We start from the raw sequence: 21,882 nt of genomic DNA on the forward strand, positions 1-21,882 counted from the left end.
GTAGTACTCAGCTCCAATGTTCCTGATCACATAACTCATCAATTTTTTAAGTTTTAGCATAGCCTAATACAATTAACCTCTAAACAATGCAAGGGTCAGGGGTGCTGACCTCATTTACTCAAAAATCCACATCTGCCTGACCAGGTGGTGGCGCAGTGGATAGAGCATCAGACTGGGATGCGGAAGGCCCAGGTTCGAGACCCCGAGGTCACCAGCTTGGACCCAAGGTCGCTGGCTTGAGCAAGGGGTTACTCGGTTGGCTGAAGGTCCACAGTCAAGGCACATATGAGAAAGCAATCAATGACCTAAGGTGTAGCAACAAAAAATTGATGATTGATGCTTCTCATCTCTCTGTTCCTGTCTGTCTGTCCCTATCTATCCCTTTCTCTGACTCTCTCTCTGTCTCTGTAAAAAATAATAATAATAAAAAAATAAAAAATAAATATATAAATAATCCACATATAACTTTTAACTCCCCAAAAACTTAACTACAGTCCCTTGGTATTCTTGTGGGACCGGTCCGAGGACCCTTCTTGGATACTAAAATTCAAGAATGCTCAAGTCCTTATGGTGTAAAAAAATCCATCCAGTTAGCCCTCTGCATCCAGATACCCAACCAAGGATTGAATACTGTTTTCAGTCTGTGACTGACTGAATTCATGGATATGAAACCTCAAAATACAGAGGGCTATTTATTGAGAAAAACTGGCATATAAGTGAACCTGTGCAGTTCAAACCCATGCTGTACAAAGGTCAACTGTATATGCATACTGTTTAAAACTATACTCCTGTATTGTGTTAATATATACTGTACATATTAACATAAAAATATGTATGTATTTGTACTCACCTTATCACTAACATCAGGCTGAAACAATAAGAATTGAGGAAGTCGAAATATTTTGGAGATTAGGAATATTTGGGAGGGGAAAGGCTGGTTTGCATAAAGTGCCGAAGTGACGGCCTTGGAACAGAAGACAGCACACCTCAGTACTGGACAGAGGTAGTCAACGGAAGGGGAAGTGGAAATGCTGTAAATGGAAGACAAACTTGATCTCTTCAAAAATTTTCCTGAAAACAGGCCAAATACACAGAAAGGTTCTCTCTTCCTTTTTTACTTACAGTTTCTCATTCCTATGACCCCAAAATTAAGCCATACATTTCAAGTTACTAGTTTAGTCTAGAAACTTTTTAAGACAATTTTCCTGAAGTACCAGAATATACTAAGACACAGATTTCAATATCAATGAACAATGCTCTGTAAAGGATTTAAACTGAGCCTAGGAAATATCTATCAAAACAAAAAGTACATGTACCATTAACCCAGCAACCTCACAGCCAGGAGGAATATACACAATCCACTGGGCTTATTCATAAAAATTAACTGAAGATACACATACAAGGAAGTCTGGCACACCCATTTAATAGGAAAAGATTGGAAACAGCCTAAGCATCCACTGACAAAACATTTAATTCAGCCACACAATGGAAACCACAGAGCCATTACAAAGGAAGAGGCAGCTATATGTGCTGGTGAGATCTCCAAGATATATCAAGTGACAAAAATCCAGGAGGAGAAATGTGGACAAATAGCATGATCCATCCTTGCACCACACATCTCAGCGAGTGCCTGGGCAGAATAAGCCAAACAGGAAATGAAACAAGGCTCTCGAACAAAAAGGTTAATTTCACCAACCCTATAGAGTAAAAGGGAAAAATACAAAGCTACTCTAAGAGAAATGACAAAGTAAGGAGATTACATTTATTACTGTCCTTAATTTTCCCGTTCTAATTCCTACATGGTCTCAGTCAGCACTCATGTGCTTGACAGCAGGTTCAACACTCCCAACACAACAAAAGATGCCATGCTCAAAATATAACACAAGATACTTCCCTTCTCTAATTTCAGTATTTACACCAGACAAGTGTCAAGAAAGAAAATTCATATAATCAATCCACATTTAGAAATGAATAGTTGAACGTCTTTTCCTGAGAAACCTTCAAAAAGCTAACTTTTTTTTTTTACCCAAATGTCTTTACAATTAGTGGAAATTCAGGGGTTAGGGATATTTATACAGAAGGAAGGAAGGAAGGAAGGAAGGAAGGAAGGAAGGAAGGAAGGAAGGAAGGAAGGAAGGAAGGAAGGAAGGAGGGAGGGAGGGAGGGAGGGAGGGAGGGAGGGAGGGAGGGAGGGAGGGAGGGAGGGAGGGAGGGAGGGAGGGAGGGAGAGAGAGAGAGAGAGAGAGAGAGAGAGAGAGAGAGAGAGAGAGAGAAAGAAAGAAAGAAAGAAAGAAAGAAAGAAAGAAAGAAAGAAAGAAAGAAAGAAAGAAAGAAAAAAAGAAAGAAAGAGCTTCTTTTAAATCATGTCACTGACATGAAAGAGTGCTCTGGAAGATAAAAAGAAATAAACAATTAATTTGCATTCCCAGGAGCCACTGGTCAACTGGGGGAAAAGAACTAAGTGGAGTAATAAAGAGTAGGCCACCCGGAGCTCCTTGTGATGATCCACTATCTTTAAGTGATAATGGCAGCTGACAACGGTATAAAATGGCATAGCTGCTAACAGCCAAAACATTTTGGTAAAAAATGACATAATAGGGGCTAATTCAGCTAATGGTGGGATGGTACTCCTGAAGTTTCAAGTTAACCAGAACAGAGACTGCTAAAAACCAGAATAGAGCAGGAGAAAGAAAGGCTGGGGCCCACCTCAGACCAATTTCTGCTGAGTCTCCTTTAGATTACTTCTAATCCTGTATTATTTTCCCCTTTCCAAGTTTTATTCTTCCTTATCTCTGGCCCTCTGCCGGAGAAGCCAAAAGGTACAGCAGCAGGGATATATTTAGGGGGCCACAATACAGCTTCTTGCTCCATTCAATTCCCACTCTCCCATACACACCCCTACCATCCTTTCCCAGTGGAAAATGTTTGGTTCAGCTGTGTAAAAGTAATAGGAATTGTCTTGGGTTAAGTAACCCCTAGTCATTTAAATGGCAATGTTCTACATAAAAAGAACCTGAAAAGACCAATTATCACTTTCTCCTGTTTTCCAGAAGAGACAGCTTACTCTTATTGTCATTTTCTAATTTAATGCTTCTAATCAACTGTGTACATGCAATTAGAAACTAAGCTTTATAGATTTGTAAATTGAAATAGAGTTAAAACACATGGGCTTTTAATACAAGAATTTGTAACAATTATTTCCTAAATTGAGGGCACTGTTATGCTTGTTTTCAGAGGACAAAGGTGACAGAAGCATGATATATGAACAAGTTAGGCATTATTACTCTTTTTTAATCAACTATACTAGGCACTTAAAATGCTTACTAGTTCTTTTTTTATAAGAGTCCTTTGCAATTAATGAGGAAAATATATTTCCACATTTATCAACAGGTTTGAGTCTGTATTATAAAGTTGAAAGATTATCACAATCTGGAAAGCACTGTGCTGAGCAAATTATGTATCTTACATCACTTAATATTTCAAAAACACTCAGTAAGAGTATATCCCCATTAAACATATGAAGAAATGGGTTTTACCTTAAGTTACATAGCTGAGACTTCAAAACAGGTTTATCTGGCTTAGTGCACCTCTTACCAAGCCATACTACCTCCTGCTTTGAAAAGGCCCTGGACACAGTAAGAACTCACTGAACTCTTTCACTTCTCCCCACCTACTCTGAGACTACCACGGCACTACTGCTTGGCTTAGTGAAGCAATCCAACTCTCCTTAGCTAGCCACTTCCATCTCATGGCTACCACGGGAGAACTTTGTGACAAAGAACCCCTTTTCTCCTTCAGGAATAATGGACACTTTCTACATTTCCTAATGCCCCACTTCCAACTATTATACCCCCAGTAAATTTCTCCATTTCTCCTCATTCTATTTTTCATGAGTTTACAAATAACCTCTTAATCCTTCCATTCCTTTTTTTTTAAGCAAGAGAGGGAAAAAGAGAGAGAGAGAAAGAGAGAGAGAGAGAGAGAGAGAGAGAGGAAGGTAAAGAGATGAGAAGAATCAACTCAAAGTTGCAACACTTTAGTTGTTCACTGATTGCTTCTCATATATGCCCAGACGGGGGGGGGGGGGGGGCCTCAAACCAAGTCAGTGACCCCTTGCTCAAGCCATCAACCTTGGATTCAAGCCAGTGACCTTGGGCTCAAGCCAGAAACCATGGGATCATGTCTATGATCCCAAGCTCAAGCTGGCAACCTCATGGTTTTGAACTTGGGACCTCAGTGTCCCAGGTCGATGCTCTATTCACTGCACTCACCACCAATCAGATACTTCCATTCTTTCTTCAAACCTTTACCAAGTTACTTCCAGAAAATCTCTCTTCCTCTCATTCCTTTACTTTGCCATTTTCATTAGGAAATTTAAAAAAAGAATCCTAAATATGGCTGATCAATGTAGGAGCAGGGCTAATGATTCACCTATACCAAAGGAAAGAAGGCTGTAAGTTTTGAGGTGAAAGCACCTAGTTCCTCTTCAAAATGTACACAAATATTCACCTACCACTTTATCACCTTTAATTAAAGCAGGGAAGAAATATTTCTCACTTAAAAAGACTACTTTTCTGTTTTATTTATTGAGTTTAGCTGTACTATTCCATCAACTTTTATTGAACCATGAAGAACTTCAACTACAAATTATAGTGGGCAAGTTTAGGAAACTGAACACCCTTTCTATAAAAAGAATTAATTTTAAACTCAAAATATTCTCCCAATCTTCAGTACCAGACCTTGTACCCTTGTACCAACACCCACACAACCTATACAGAAATCTCTCTTTTAAGCAGAAGTAAAGGAATCTATTCTAAAACAGATAATAAAGAAAAGCTCGCTTTCGCAAATTCTGATCCAAAGCAGTTTCAGCAAACTCCTTGTTAACTAGAGGATGCCAGTTACGTTAAATTGATACTAACATTTCTAACTTATGAAGGAGTCAAAAATTACAACTTTAATATATCAGCATTAGAAATACAAATATCAATCAGCCTCAAGATCAATCGGTTAGACAAAGCAAGAGACAAAGAAACCCATGGTTAATACCAACTTAACAATTTGTCACTTGTCATTCCTAAATTTTCTCTTCTCTTTCAGCCTTCAAAACTATAGTATAGTTCAATCTAAGCAAAAACTGCATCATCTCTTATTTAAAAACAAAATCTACTTATCTATGTACATTCTACATTTAGAGACCCTTTCAGACATATCTTTAACTACCATTTTGCACCTAAACTTTTGATAGTTTTTAAACTGCTACAATTTTAAAACATCCTAATAGGAGCATCATTTATAATAAAGGCAACCAAACAAAAAGGTTCTTCTGATTAGTGCTAGCAACAATAAAAAATGTTTAATAAGAGAATTTACCGGCTAAGATAAAATGATAACTAAAGAAAACCTATCATCATTTTTTAACCACAGAAAAATTTATATATACTTAAGCCAAAGTTAACAGGCATATCTGTATGTCTGCAGCTCTCCCTCAAATAAAACAGAATATAAGCTTATTCTGCATTCCAAATAATTATTACCAAAGTCTTCTAAAAAACAAGAAAATAGTGGTATTTAGTAATAATAAAAAGTATGGCCCTGGCCAGTTGGCTCAGTGGTAGAGCGTCAGCCTGGCGTGCAGGAGTCCCAGGTTCGATTCCCGGCCAGAGCACACAGGAGAAGTGCCCATCTGCTTCTCCACCCCTCCCCCTCTCCTTCCTCTCTGTCTCTCTCTTCCCCTCCTGCAGCCAAGACTCCATTGGAGCAAAGTTGGCCCGGGTGCTGAGAAGGGCTCCTTGGCCTCTGCCTCAGGCACTAGAATGGCTCTGGTTGCAACAGAGCAACGCCCCCTGGTGGGCATGCCGGGTGGATCCCGGTCGGGCGCATGCGGGAGTCTGTCTGACTGCCTCCCCATTTCCAACTTCAGAAAAAAAAAGTATTATTTACAATTATGGCAACTCTAAGTGTTTCAGACGCAGCTAAAATTTATTTTAAAATGGAGTGGGGGGTGGGGGGTAGAAAGGTCCAATTAGATGAAAGCCCTACATTCTGCTGGATCTAGTTGTTTTATCCAAAACATTTCATGCCAACAGTTCAAACATTAATACTCAAAATACTCTATTAGGAAACTGATTTTTATATAGTCTTATATAATAAAATATCAAAAATACTTCATAAAACAAGAGTTCCCTGTACAATGGGGAAAAACGTTAACCACCTAAGTTATTTTTAATGTGTGCAATTATAGTAACCAAGATTCATTCCAGAATACAAAAGTATTAACTACTTAATCAACAACCTTTTATTTTTACAACAGCAGACAAATGCTCTCACTTTAATAATGCAAACCCTATTTGTGAAGTACAGTAGCACTGAAGATGCATTTATTGCCTCAGTGCCAAAAACACCTATGTCTTATAACCATTGAGTCAGCGATTTTCAACCTTTTTAATTTCATAGCACACATATAAACTAATTACTAAAATTCTGTGTACATCAACAAATATATTTTTCTCCAATCTGACAAAAAAAAGTATAATTTTGATTCATTCACACCAGAGTTATTGATGTGCTGGCTGTTGTCATTTTTTCATTTGACAATCTAAGGGAAAAGAGGTCAGTGCTCCTGACTGAATAGTTAGATACTGCATGTTTTAAAAATTCTTGCAGCACACTTGTTGAAAATCGCTGATTAGTAATAAGTTTAAATCAACAATCCCAGTATAAATACTATATACAAGCATACAAATTTATCAAAACTGTTCTCTTAAATAAAAGTACCAAGGTTAACATATTTTGACAAAATGATAGAAAACTGACTAGTTTCCAACCCTTTAATAAATTCTGTAAAAGAAATATATAGTATTTGATACTTCTTTCAAAATACTGTACTTACAAATGGATAAAAACCATAAAATGTAATGTGCATTGAAATACTGTCTAAAAAGAACTATATAAAGTATATAATGTCTTTGAGAATAAGTTGTTCTGATCACAGCTAAACATGTAGAATGATAGACTTTTTAGAATTAGAAGGAACAAATTACCAATGATTTAGCTTTATGTATAACTGAAAGATCTTCCCATCCAAGACCCAATGCCTGACTAGGAATCTAAAATGTTAGACAAATCATTTCCACCTAATGACAGTAAAACAAAATGAAGAATTCTCAAATCAATTTTAACTTTTAACACATTACTTCATCTTATTATATCAGGACCACCAGTGTGTAGTAAACGAGGCATAAGCACAATGCCCAAAGCACTGTTCCAGGCCAAGAGTTAACATGTCTTTGACAATAAAAATATGTTAATGTTGGTCCAGACCAGACAAATGGAAATCTGAAGCAAAGCCAAATGTGACAAACAGCAAGCTCAGCTCCACCCCTCCTCAAATCTGTTCTCAAGTAAGACACATCGCTATCCCTACATATGAATCCCCTTCAAGGAAAGGAAAATAATATTCCCTTTTCCTTCGTCCTACTGGCAGACATGACAGTAAGTAACCATCTTATATATCACGAGAAGCAACATATTAAAAACAACAGAGTAGCCTGACTAGGCGGTGGCACAATGGACAGAGCATCAGACTGGGACACAAAGGACCCAGGTTCAAAACCCTTAGGTCACTGGCTTGAGCGCGGCATTGCTGGCTCGAGCGTGGGATCATAGACATGACCCCATGGTCGCTGGCTTGACCCCAAGGTCTCCAGCTTGAGCAAGGGGTCACTGGGTCTGCTATAGCCCCCTGGTCAAGGCACATATGAGAAAGCAATCAATGAACAACTAAGGAGATTAAGGAACTGCAACAAAGAGTTGATGCTTCTCGTCTCTCTCCTCTTCCTGTCTGTCTGTCCCTATCTGTCCCTTTCTGTCTCTGTCACCAAAAAAAAATCAGAGTAACTCTTCCCTTTTACAGCCACTGTAGGAGCACCAGCAGTCAAAATGAAGTTCAATCCCTTTGTGACTTCTAACTGGACAAAGAACTGTAAAAGCATTTCAATGTACTGTCTCACAGTCACAGGAAAATTCTATCTTCTTCTCTTTCCAAAGAACTAAGACAGAAGTACAATGTTCGATCCATGTCCATCCAAAAAGTTGATGTTCAGGTTGTGTGAGGACATGACAAAGGGCAGCAAATTGGCAAAGTAGTCTAGTTATACAGGAAGAAATACGTCATCTACATTGAACGAGTGTGGTAGGACAAAGCTGTAAACTACTTCTGTGGGCTTTCACCTGAGTGAATTGGCTTCACTAGACTAAAGCTGCACAGAGACCGCAAAAAGATTCTAGAACATAAAGCCAAATCTTGCCAAGTGGGAAAGGAAAAGGGCAAATATAAGAAAGAAACAATAAAGAAGATTGTTCAGCGACCCTCAGTACTACCTTAAGATGCAGCCTGACTGATGGTGGACAGAGGGTCCACCTGGGATGCTGAGGACCCAGGTTCAAAACCCTGAGGTCACTGGCTTGAGTGCAAGTTCATCTAGCTTGAGCACAGGCTCACCAGCTTAAGTACAGGGTCACTGGCTTGAGTGCAGGGTCAATGCCTTGAGCATGGAATCATCAACATGATCCCATGGTTACTGGCTTGAGCAAGGGATCACTGGCTTGGCTGGAGCCCCTGGTCAAGGCACATATGAGAAGCAATCAACGAACAACTAAAAGCGCAACAACTAGGATTTGATGCTTCTCATCTCCCACCCTTCCTGTCTGTCTTTCTCTTTCTCTCTAAAAAAAATAATAAAGAAAGAAATAAGATGCAGGAATAAAGTAATCTTATATACAACTTTCATAAAAAGATGAGCAGAGCAAGACAAAGAAGCCTAGGTCATGATGATTCTAGAGCTTCCATACAACCTTGAGATCATTTTCAAATACATTTCTACCTTTTAAAGCTTCTGTCATAGTAGCCAAGTCTATATTTTAACTAGTACATCTAATATAAATAATTACTAAATTATCTACATAATTGCTTTTTGATATTAGTGTAGGCAATCATAACAATATGTACAAATGAACAGTAACTGGTATATCTTTTCACATTTGAAATGTTATATGCTAAAAACTATTAAATTTTTATTAATGGGTCTAACTTTCCCACATATGAAAAGAGTTTCCCTGGAAATCCTGGAAAACTACATATAGGTATATGTGTGCTGATGACAAGTGGGTGAAAAATACAATGCACTCCATAGCAAAAGGGTTAAAGAAGAAAACACCTTCCCACTTAAATTTCACTTAAAAGTACATAATAAGCTACACATTTTTCTGTGCTGAACTAAATATCTAAAATAATATCATTATTCATCAATTTTTTTTCTTAACACTGTTTTCTCAGGAAAAAAATTTAAACTCCAAGTTTCTACCAGATATAAATACCAAAACCTAAAGAAACTATTATACAAACTCAACATGAAATCCTAGCATCTAAACACTGGTTTCAAATTTGAAAAATTGTACTTATTTATGATTATGAAAAACAAGTACTGAAATTACCTGAGACTAAGGTAAAAATGAAGACTTCAAGGAAGGGAATGCTGTACAGTTGGAAAAAAAATCATGGTTGAGTTTCCACCTTTCATGGGCTTCAGTGACCCTCAGTACTACCTTAATCACTTACGCCATCCAATTCCTACGAAAAAACAAAAACAAAACACATTACTTATGGATAAAAAGATACTATACAAATACAATACTGGAGAAACTGGGACCAACAATGAAATGACCACTCTTTGTAAATAATGAGCTGTGCTCGAAGGACTAGAAAACAGCTTCCAAGTGTGGAACTGGGAAAATACATTAATTGGAAGTAGTAACTGTGACCTTATATAGAATATATATCCCCGACCTTATATAGAATAGTCTGCCTAGATCTAGGATTTATAGATTCAGAGATCTGGGACACTGAAGGAAATTCAGGGCATTACAGACCTAAAAGGTTAGAAAAGAGAAAACAAAGATTAAAAAACCACTTAATAACACTATTCCTATCTGCTTTGTAATGTCTATGAAGTGAAAAAAAGAAGCAAACACAATACCAAACCTTACAAATAACAACTAGAATTAGTCATGTACAGAATCCATTTGTAATCACAACAGACAGGATTACAGCTGTAAAAATTAATCAGCAAGGTCAGGAAAAGCTGATAGATGAAAATAATCATAGTGAGACTATGTACCATATCAAAAAACAATTCAAACCAATACATAAGCTATACACAAGAAAACTTCCTGACAGTGAGTATTTCTGAGCTTAATAAACGACTAAGAGTTTATATAATTTCCTACCACAGGTCTTGATTCCTATCTATCTAGAATAATATACTCCTTCACAAGAAGCTAGAAGCCCAAATCATATATGAAAACTCCATGATTTTGTATCAATTTTCACAATGATGCAAAGCCAAGAACAGTTTTTCTCATGTAAAACAAAACAGTAATAATTCCATTTTCGAACTTTAGAAAGTATAATACTAATTCACTTCTTAAAACATTTCAATATTGTATCACTATTTTTAAAAACTTTAAATTGTGATGGAGCTATTCACCATCAGTACCCTTAAATGTCAGAATTTTCCTGGATATTCATATGCTTGTCTATTTTTCCAGGTAAACTTTTGTCCAAAATAAAATTTATTTTCTTTCAATAGAATTGTATCATATTTAAACGGTAGTAAAATGACCATAGTAATGTAACTTAGGCAAGTGAAAGAGGGAGTCACGATCCCTAGTTCCTCCAAAAAATTATCTAAAATGCACTTTTCAACACTATAAGATGTATATTTTTAAAAAAGAAAAATGTAACCCATACTAATGAAAAACAGCAGTCATTACAAACTGAGTATCCCCAGATATTGGCTTCAGCAAACAGAAATTTCAAAACATCTATTATAGGCATGTTAAAAGTAAAAAAATTTCATAATTTTAATTATGAAAACAATCAATCAACAAATAAAGAAATTATCAATAAAAGTAGAGAAATTATGTAAAGGAAACACATGGAAACTATAAATTTGAAGAACACCAAACAAAAAACAAAAAATTTAGAAGGTTGAAAAGCAGACTCAAGATGGCAGAAAAAAAATCAATGACCTTGAAGACAGACACATCAGTAGAAATCATCCAGTCTGAAGAACAGAGGGAAAAGAGGTTGAAGAAAACTGAACAGAGCCTCAAAGACCAACTTACCAACATTTCTGGAGTCCCACAAGGAGAGGAGAGAAGGGCAGAAAAAAATATTTTTTAAATAACATACCAGTCAAAAACATCCCAAATTTGAACTTTAAAAAAAAATAAATCAAATCCATGGGTCTTAGAAAGTTCAATGAATTTAAAGTAGGAATCACATATTCAAAGTGCTAGGGAGAAAAGCTGTCAACCAAGAAGGCAGCAAAAGTACCCTTTCAAAATGAAGGCATAATATGGTCTCAGATAAACTAAGGCTGAGAGAATTTTTTGCTAGCAGACATGTCTAGTAAGAAATACGAAAGGCAGTACGTGAGCTGAAAGGAAAAGACATCAGACTCAAAAAGACAGGAAGAAAAGACCAGAAATAGTAAAAATGTTAAATATGTGGGTTAAAAAACTACATATAGTCATGTACCATATACAACATTTTGGTCAATGATAGACCACACAAACAACAGTGGTCCCTTAAGATGATAATGAAGCTCAAAATTTGCATATACTGAGGTTGTAGCCATTGTAAAATAGCACAATGCATTATTAGTACCAACAGTACTCAGAGTACAGTAACATAATGTACAGATCTGTAGCCTAGAAGCTATACCAGGAGTCGGGAACCTCTTTGGCTGAGAGAGCCATGAACGCCACATATTTTAAAATGTAATTCCATGAGAGCCATACAACGACCCGTGTACGTTACACATTATCCAATAAAAATTTGGTGTTGTCCCGGAGGACAGCTGTGATTGGCTCCAACCACCAGCAACCATGAACATGAGCGGTAGGAAATGAATGGATTGTAATACATGAGAATGTTTTATATTTTTAACATTATTTTTTTTATTAAAGATTTGTCTGCGAGCCAGATGCAGCCATCAAAAAAGCCACATCTAGCTTGCGAGCCACAGGTTCCCGACCCCTGGACTATACCATATTGCCCAGGTATGGAATAGGCTATAGCATATATTTATAGTATATCATGAGCCACATGTGGCTTTTTGGCCCCTTGAGTGTGGCTCTTCCACAAAATACCACGTGTGGGCGCTACCTCGATAAGGAATGTACTGTACCTACCTATATAGTTTAAGTTTAAAAAATGTGGCTCTCAAAAGAAATTTCAATTATTGTACTGTTGATATTTGGCTCTGTTGACTAACAAGTTTGCCGACCACTGGTCCAGGTTTGTGTAAGTGCACTCTATAATATCAGTACAATAAAATCACATAACACATTTTTATGTCTGTATCCTTATCATTAAGTGACACATGACTATATTTGTCTCATTTCATAACACTTTTAAAAGACTTAAGATTGTATAAAGCAATGACTGTAACAATGTATTGCTAGGCTTACAGCACATATAGATGCAATACATATAACAATGGCACAATAGTGAAGGGAGAAAATGGGGCTACACTGGCACAAAGTTTCTATATTTCCCTAGTACTGACGATACTGAGTTGATGATATTAAGCAGATTGATAAAATGCACACTGTAAACCTCACAGCAACCACAAAGAAAACATCTTCAATTATATTTAGTAAAAAAAAAAAAAAGGGTGTTAATATGGCACACTAAAAAATATTTAACACAAAAAGAGGTAGGAAAGGAGGCACAGAGGAACAGAAGCCATAAGAAACTAAAAAAATGGCAGAATGGCAAATGTAAATCCAACCATGTCTATAAATATGATTGGTCGAAACAGCTCAATGGGAAGTCAGTTTGCCAGAATGAACAAAAAAACAAGATGCAATTATATGCTGAGAAAGAGAGACAACATTCAAGATTGAAAGAAAAAGATGAAGAAAAAGAGTATTACTATGAAAACAAACCATAAGAGAGCTAGAATAGTTATATTAACATCAGACAAAATAAACTTTAAGACAAATATTACTTGAGACAAAGTTATTTCATAATGGTAAAAGTCAATTAATCAGGAAGATTAATTGAGACCCAAAATAATGAAGCAATAACAAACATCACTGAAAAGTAAAAAAACAAACAAACAAAAAACGCATGAGTATAGTCAGAGATTTCAATACCCTACTAACTAATTGATAAAATAACTTGACAGAAAATTAGCTATACGGAAAACTTGAACCACACTAGCAACCAACTAGACCAGGGGTCTCAAACTCAACTCAGCATGTGGGCCGCAGAGCAAGATCACAGCCGTTTGGCAGGCCGCACTAGGTCTACAAAAGGCAACTGTTACGCAACACTTTTCAGTGTCACAAAACGACCAGAAACTGTAGTTCGTGGATTAGTCTGCGGGCCGCACAAAGTTGTTCGGTGGGCCGCATGCGGCCCGCGGGCCGCGAGTTTGAGACCTCTGAACTAGACATATAATTGGCATATATAGAAAACTCTAGCATACAAAAGAATACATATTGTTTCAGGCACACATGAAACAAGACAGATAAAATACTAGGCCATAAGACAAGTCTCATAAATTTAAATGGACTGAAATCATGCAAATTCTGTTCTCTAACCATAACACAATTAAATTAGACAGCACTTAAATTATAAACTGGAAAATCCTCAAGTGTTTGGAAATTAAACCTTACACTTCTAAATAATACATGGGTCAAAGAAGAAATGTAAAAAGAAACGTAGAGCCTGACCAGGCGGTGGTGCAGTGGGTACAGAATTGGCCTGGAACACTGAGGACCCAGGTTCAAAACCCTAAGGTCACAGGCTTGAGTGCAGGGTCACCAGCTTGAGCATGGGATCATAAACCCCATGGGTACTGGCTTGAAGCCCAAGGTCGCTGGCTTGAGCAAGGGGTCACTTTCTTGGTTGTAGCACCCCAGACAGGGCACGTATGAGAAAGCAACCAATGAACAACTAAGGAGCTGCAACTATAAGTTGATGCTTCTCATCTCCTTTTCTTTCTGTCTGTGTCTCCCCCATTAAGAAAAAAAAATTAGAGAATATTTTTAACTGAATGAAAATGAAAACAAACATATCAAAATCTATGGAACGCAGCTAAAGCAGTATTTAAAAGGAAATTTAGAACTTTAAGTATATATTTGAAAAAAGTCTCAAATCAGTAAAGATGAACCTCCACTATAACAAAACCGAAAAAGAACAAAGCCCTAAAACATGCAGATTAAATGAAATACTAAAGATCAGAGCAGAAAGTAATAAAATATAAAACAGAAAATTAGAGAAAAACTTGGTTCTTTCTTAATCAACAAAATTGAAAAATTTTAGGTAGGCTGACCAAGAGGAAAATAAAAATTACCAAAATCAGAAATAAAAGAGGAGACATTACCATTGAAAACCCCCCTCAAAAAAATTATTCTTTTTTCTTTTTTTAAAGTGAGAGAACATAATGAGACAGATCTAGCATGCGCCTGGCTGGGATCCACCCAGCAACCCCCATCTGAAGCTGATGCTCGAATCAAATGAGCTACTTTTGGCACCTGATGCTGACAAGATTGGACCAACCCAGCTATCCTCAGCACCCAGGCCAACGCTCAAACCAACTGAGCCACTGGCTGCAGGAGGGGATAAGGGAAAGGGGAAGGGGGGGGGAGCAGATGGTCATTTCTCTTGTGTGCCCTGACCAGAAATCGAACCCAGTACATCTATAAGCCAGCTGATGCTCTATCCACTGAACCACCCACCAGGGCCTGAAGTATTCTAAGGAAACAAATTGTTAGATGTCAATTATACCTCAACAACAAAAAAAAATGTTTTAAGACTTATAAGAACAGGAATAGTCAAAAATAAACTCAAAATGGATAAAAGACTTATAAGTAGGCCGTGAAACCATAAGCATCTTAGAAGAAAACATAGGCAGTAAGCTCTCCGACATCTCTCGGAGCAATATATTTGATGATTTATCTCCATGGGGAAGTGAAATAAAAGACAGGATAAACAAATGGGACTATATCAAACTAAAAAGCTTTTGCACAGCTGAAGACAACAAGAACAGAATAAAAAGACAATCTACACAATGGGAGAACATATTTGACAATACGTCTGATAAGGGGTTAATAACCAAAATTTATAAAGAACTCATAAATCTCAACACCAGGAAGACAAACAATCCAATCCAAAAATGGGCAAAAGAGATGAATAGACACTTCTCCAAAGAGGACATACAGATGGCCAACAGGCATATGAAAAAATGCTCAACATCACTAATCACTAGAGAAATGCAAATTAAAACCACAATGAGATATCACCTCACATGAGTCAGAATGGCGCTCATCAACAAAACAACACAGAATAAGTGCTGGCGAGGATGTGGAGAAAGGGGAACCCTCCTGCACTGCTGGTGGGAATGCAGACTGGTGCAGCCTCTGTGGAAAACAGTATGGAGATTCCTCAAAAAACTGAAAATCGAACTAACTGCCTTTTGATCCAGCTATCCCACTTTTAGGAATATACCCCAAGGACACCATAGAACGGTTCCAAAAGGAGAAATGCACCCCCCCCCCATGTTTGTGGCAGCATTGTTCACAATAGCGAAGATCTGGAAACAACCCAAGTGTCCGTCAGAGGACGAGTGGATTAAAAAGCTTTGGTACATATATACTATGGAATACTACTCAGCCATAAGAAATGATGACATCGGATCCTTTACAATAACATGGATGGACCTTGATAACATTATACGGAGTGAAATAAGTAAATCAGAAAAAAAACTAAGAACTACATGAATCCATACATAGAAGGGACATAAAAATGAGACTCAGAGACATGAACAAGAATGTGATGGCAACAGGGGTGGGGGTTGGGGGGAGGGGGGATGGGGTGAAGAAGGAGAGAGGGGTTGGGGGAGGGGAGGGACACAAAGAAAACCAGATAGAAGGTGACAGAAGACAATTTAACTTTGGGGGAGGGGTATACAGCACAATCAAATGTCAAAATAATCTAGAGATGTTTTCTCTCAACATATGTACCCTGACTTATCAATGTCACTGCATTAAATTTAATAAATAAATTAAAAAATAAATAAATAAATAAATAATAAATTTTTAAAAAAGAAAAGGAATAGTATAAACAAATTTATACCAACAAATTAGACAACCTTTATGAAATGGACAAATTCCTAAAAAGACACATTATCAAAACTAACTAGAGACAGAAAAATCTAACTATGACAAATAAACTGAATTAGTCCTTTAAAATTTTCCCACACAAAAAATTTAACCAGGCCCAAATGGCTTCAGTGATGAATTCCATCAACTACTTAAGGAAGAAATACTATAAACTCCCTCACAAAACAGAGGAAGAGGATATATTTTGCAGCTCAACCTATGAAGCCAGTTACCTGACACCAAAGTTAAAAATATCATGTGAGGCCCTGGCTGGTTGGCTCAGTGGTAGAGCGTCGGCCTGGCGTGCGGGGAACCCAGGTTCGATTCCCGGCCAGGGCATATAGGAGAAGCGCCCATTTGCTTCTCCACCCCCCCCCCCTTCCTCTCTGTCTCTCTCTTCCCCTCCTGCAGCTGAGGCTCCATTGGAGCAAAGATGGCCCAGGCGCTGGGGACGGCTCCTTGGCCCCTGCCCCAGGCGCTAGATTGGCTCTGGTTGTGGCAGAGCGACGCCCTGGAGGGGCAGAGCATCGCCCCCTGGTGGGCAGAGCATCGCCCCTGGTGGGCGTGCCGGGTGGATCCCGGTCGGGCGCATGCGGGAGTCTGTCTGACTGTCTCTCCCTGTTTCCAGCTTCAGAAAAATACAAAATATATATATATATATCATGTGAAAACTATACACCAATGTGTCCCATAAGGATACAAAAATGCTTACAAAATATTAGCAAACTGAATCCAACAACATATAAAGGTCTGTACATCATGACTAAGTAGAATTTGCCCCATGAATGCAAAGTTGGCTTAATATTTGAAAATTAATGTAATACACCATATTAAGACAACAAAAGACAGAAACTACATGGTTATCTCAATAAACACAGAAAAAAGCATTTGACAAAACTCAATACCCATTCATGATGAAAAGTCACCAAACTTCATACTAGAAGAGAACTTGCTCAACTTGATAAAATGGGAATGTGTAAAGCCTTTTTGTTTAACCTTATAACATTCTCTACTACTTAAGTGTGTATTCCTCTTATAATAAGCCCTTGGTAAGGAATGAGAAATGCTCAACATGACAATTACCAGAAAATGTGAAAAAATTTTTAAAAATCTGAAAATATGGCCACTAAAACTGCTAAATTTTTCAGCCCTGGCCGGTTGGCTCAGTGGTAGAGTGTCGGCCTGGCGTGCAGGAGTCCCAGGTTCAACTCCCGGCCAGGGCACACAGGACAAGCGCCCATCTGCTTCTCCACCCCTCCTTCCTCTCTGTCTCTCTCTTCCCCTCCCACAGCCAAGGCTCCACTGGAGCAAAGTTGGCCCAGGCGCTGAAGATGGCTCTATAGCCTCTGCCTCAGGCGCTGGAATGGCTCTGGTTGCAACAGAGCAACGCCCCAGATGGGCAGAGCATCGCCCCCTGGTGGGCGTGCCGGGTGGATCCCGGTCGGGCACATGCGGGAGTCTGTCTGACTGCCTCCCCGTTTCCAACTTCAGAAAAATACCAAAAAAAAAAAAAAAAAAAAAAAAAAACCTGCTAAATTTTTCATATTCTCATTTAAAAAAATTCTCAAATAAAATTTATGAGAAACATGAGAATGTGTGACACTGACAGATATGTAAATACCCTGACAACTGTTAAATATTTAATCTTCTTTCACTTTGATAGATAAAAAGCACAGGTTCAATATATATACCAACATAGGAGAGGATTATCTGTCTTCCTAAAATAAGGGAACTGGGGTCTAAAACAGAAACACACAAGTAATCTACTTAAGTGAGAAAATATAATGGTCTTCACCCTATAAAATTAATAGCACTAAGCCCTGGACAGTGGATAGAGCATGGACCCGGCATATGAGAGTCCCGGGTTCAATTCCCCATCAAGGCACACAGGAGAAGTGACCATCTGCTTCTCTCTCCTCTCTTTCCTTGCCACAGCCAGTGGCTTGACTGGTTCAAGCGTTGGCCCCAGACACTGAGAGTAGCTTGGCTGGTCCAAGCATGTCAGCCTCAGGTGCTAAAAATAGCTCAGAACTGAGCATCAGCCCCAGACGGGATTGCCAGGTAGAACCCAGTTAGGACGCACATGGGAATTTGCCTCACTATCTCGCCTCCTCTCACCTAAAACAAACAAATAGCACTAATTCATTTCAATGTACATTTCCATGTACATGTTATATCCATATATAGGGGTATGCTATGTATACTTAATACTAGAGCTGTATTTACAGGAAAAGGGATTGCTGAGTAAGTTCAGTTGTGAAAGGTGTGTTTATGTGAAAGCACATGAGCATCAAACACAGGCAAAAAATAAAGATTGAGCAAAACAGAACTGGATTACCTCTATAAAATATGTCAGGTAAATGCCCATCCTGAAAGATCACTTGGCTGGATTTCCAAGTTGTTGATTCCTCCCTCTGTCCTACAAAAGTACAAAAATACAGTTTACTCCCAAAAGAATCAGGATTAGACATATTCTTAAAGTCAGGTAAAGCAGTTATATCTACAAATGCTAAATCTAACAAAACTTTTTCCATGACAGATACTGTTGGATTAAATCAAATTAGTAGCAACTAACACTTAATGACCCATCAGTGCTAAATGACATCACAAAGATAAGAAATAACCCTAACACTAGTTGGATGCTTTCAAATTTAACTAAGTGAGAATAAAATTTTCTTTAAATTCAGGGCAATAATCTAGAATTATCTTAAACAATTCAAAATAGAAAACAGCACAAAATGTGTTTCATTAAAATCTTATGTTGCTACTCTCTATTACTCAAATAGTATTACTGCATGATGAAATCCTACAGTAATATTTCCCGCAGCTCAAAATTATAAATATATTAAATATATACTTTTCTGGATGCTTAGCTATGTAAATGTATCAAAAATCACTGAACTGATTTTTTTTTTAAATGAGTCAATTTTTTTTTCATGTTTATTTTATTGACTTGAGAGAGAGAAGAAGGAGGGAGAGAGAGTGACAGGAACATCAGTCTGTTCCTGTATGTGTCCTGACCGGGGATCAAACCGGCAACCTCTGCTCTTCCAAATGGTATTCTAACCAACCGAGCTATCTGGCCAGGGCAAAAGATGAGTGAATATTCAAAATGAGTGAATGTATGGTATCTAAATTACACCCCAATAAAGCTTTTTCAGAAAATAAAAAGAATATAACCTGATCTGTGGTGGGGCAGTGGATAGAGCCTCATCCTGGAATCCTAAGGTCAATAGTTGGAAACCCCAAGCTTGCCAGGTCAAAGCACATACAAGAAGCAAACACGAGTTGATGCTTCTCCCTCCTCTCCCCGTCCTTCCTTCCTTTCTCTCTCTCCCTCTCTCTCTCCTCTATCTAAAAATAAATAAAACATTAAGAAAAGAATATAGTTTTTAAAAATACAAATATAGCTCTGGCCGGTTGGCTCAGCGGTAGAGCGTCGGCCTAGCGTGCGGAGGACCCGGGTTCGATTCCCAGCCAGGGCACACAGGAGAAGCGCCCATTTGCTTCTCCACCCCTCCGCCGCGCTTTCCTCTCTGTCTCTCTCTTCCCCTCCCGCAGCCAAGGCTCCATTGGAGCAAAGATGGCCCGGGCGCTGGGGATGGCTCTGTGGCCTCTGCCTCAGGCGCTAGGGTGGCTCTGGTCGCAACATGGCGATGCCCAGGATGGGCAGAGCATCGCCCCCTGGTGGGCAGAGCGTCGCCCCTGGTGGGCGTGCCGGGTGGACCCGGTCGGGCGCATGCGGGAGTCTATCTGACTGTCTCTCCCTGTTTCCAGCTTCAGAAAGATGAAAAAAAAAAAAAAAAAAACAAATATATTAAGTATTAAAATTTTTCAAGGCTACAGTATTTAATAGTGTCAAAATGGTGCATATTTTTTAGTTTTGTTTTGTTTTGTTTGCATTTTTCTATAGTTGGAAACGGGGAGGCAGTCAGACAGAATCCCGCATGCGCCCGACCAGGATCCACTCGGCATGCCCACCAGGGGGCGATGCTCTGCCGCAATCAGAGCCATTCTAGCGCCTGAGGCAGAGGCCACAGAGCCACTCTCAGCGCCCAGGCCATCTTTGCTCCAGTGGAACCTTGGCTGCGGGAGGGGAAGAGAGAGACAGAGAAGAAGGAGAGGGGGAGGGGTGGAGAAGCAGATGGGCGCTTCTCCTGTGTGCCCTGACAAGAAATCGAACCCGGGACTCCTGCACGCCAGGCCAACACTCTGCCACTGAGCTAACCGGCCAGGGCCAAGTGCATATTTTTTAAACATTATGCTATAATCAACCTTTTTGCAGAGACTAATACAGAAAATTAATACCCTATGTTAATATTGCATTAATATTGAACACACACTTTCTTCACGTAACTGAGATATTTTTCATGGCATATGAAATAGATATTAAAAGCTGAAATTTTATTAAAAACAATAGGCCAAATTTTTATTCAGAAATAATGAAATATTTTATATAGGAGCCCTAACACATTTTGTGGACTCAATATCTAGAAAATCAATACAGCTACAAAAGCAGAAAAATTAAGGAATCTTTAAATCTATAGAAAATAATTAGTATGTTATTTCAAAATTGTGGTTATATAATTTTATCAAGGGATTACAAATACTACATACAGCCTTATGATAATTCAGCATTTTCTAGTCCAGAGCTAGTCAGTAGCTTTGTTGCTACAATAGTTACAAAGAAAAAACTATTTTAAAATAATTTATATTAAGTTCTTAATTGCCTGCCTCAAAGTTTTGTTCCCAGATATGCAAAACAGCATATGTGCCCTTCTTCTCAATTATGTAAAATTTGTAAAGTACTTTCTCTACAATTATGGTATCAAAAATAAAAGCCACAAAATATACTAACATTAATGCCACTTAACAACAGAAATACATTCTAAGAAACATGTCCTTAGGCTATTTCATCATTGTGCACACATCACAGAGTGCACTTACACAAATCTAGATGATATAATCTACTGCACACCTAGGCTGTCTAGCACAGTTTATTGTTCTGTAAAAGAGGAAAATAATTTCCCCTCTACCACTCTGGGTTGTCCACTGAGACATCCTTGCAATAAGACAGTTTAACAGGAAAAACAAAAGTTTAATAACACGTACACCTCCTGTATACATGGAAGACACCCAGGAAAACTTGGAAACTCGGCCCTGGCTGGTTGGCTCAATGGTAGAGTGTCGGCCTGGCGTGCAGGAGTCCTGGGTTCAATTCCCGGCCAGGGCACACAGGAGAAGCACCCATCTGCTTCTCCACCCCTCCCCCTCTCCTTCCTTTCTGTCTCTCTCTTCCCCTCTCGCAGCCAAGGCTCCATTGGAGCAAAGTTGGCCCAGGCGCTGAGAAGGGCTCCTTGGCCTCTGCCTCAGGCGCTAGAATGGCTCTGGTTGCAACAGAGCAACACCCCAGATGGGCAGAGCATCGCCCCCTGGTGGGCATGCCGGGTGGATCCTGGTCGGGCGCATGAGGGAGTCTGACTGACTGCCTCCCCGTTTCCAACTTCAGAAGAAAAAAAAATTTTTTTTTTTTTTAAAACTTGGAAACTCACCCAAATGGCTGAAGCCACCCCTTTAAATACCATCTCCACTGAAGACAAAAGAAGACTTGGGTAGAGGGAGTCTGCTATGGGAGGTTACCAG

General features: G+C 38.7%; 1 protein-coding gene and 1 pseudogene across 3 annotated transcripts in view; one reads left to right on the forward strand and one right to left on the reverse strand.

The window, feature by feature from the left end:
* Window positions 1-21,882, reverse strand: part of ZNF148 (zinc finger protein 148) — a 130,391-nt gene that overhangs the window by 73,567 nt on the left and 34,942 nt on the right. For 2 of the 3 annotated variants that reach the window (XM_066347934.1, XM_066347936.1), the window contains exons 2-3: window positions 18,578-18,658; window positions 9,496-9,631 (exon numbers count right to left, since the gene is read on the reverse strand). The gene's annotated coding sequence lies outside the window, so the exon portion shown is untranslated. The remainder of the gene's footprint in view (window positions 1-9,495; window positions 9,632-18,577; window positions 18,659-21,882) is intronic. The other variant, XM_066347935.1, reaches the window with a different exon arrangement.
* LOC136379529 (large ribosomal subunit protein uL24 pseudogene) lies at window positions 7,942-8,387 on the forward strand (annotated as a pseudogene).

The sequence above is a fragment of the Saccopteryx leptura genome, chromosome 8, assembly GCF_036850995.1.
Source record: "Saccopteryx leptura isolate mSacLep1 chromosome 8, mSacLep1_pri_phased_curated, whole genome shotgun sequence".
NCBI lineage: Eukaryota > Metazoa > Chordata > Mammalia > Chiroptera > Emballonuridae > Saccopteryx > Saccopteryx leptura.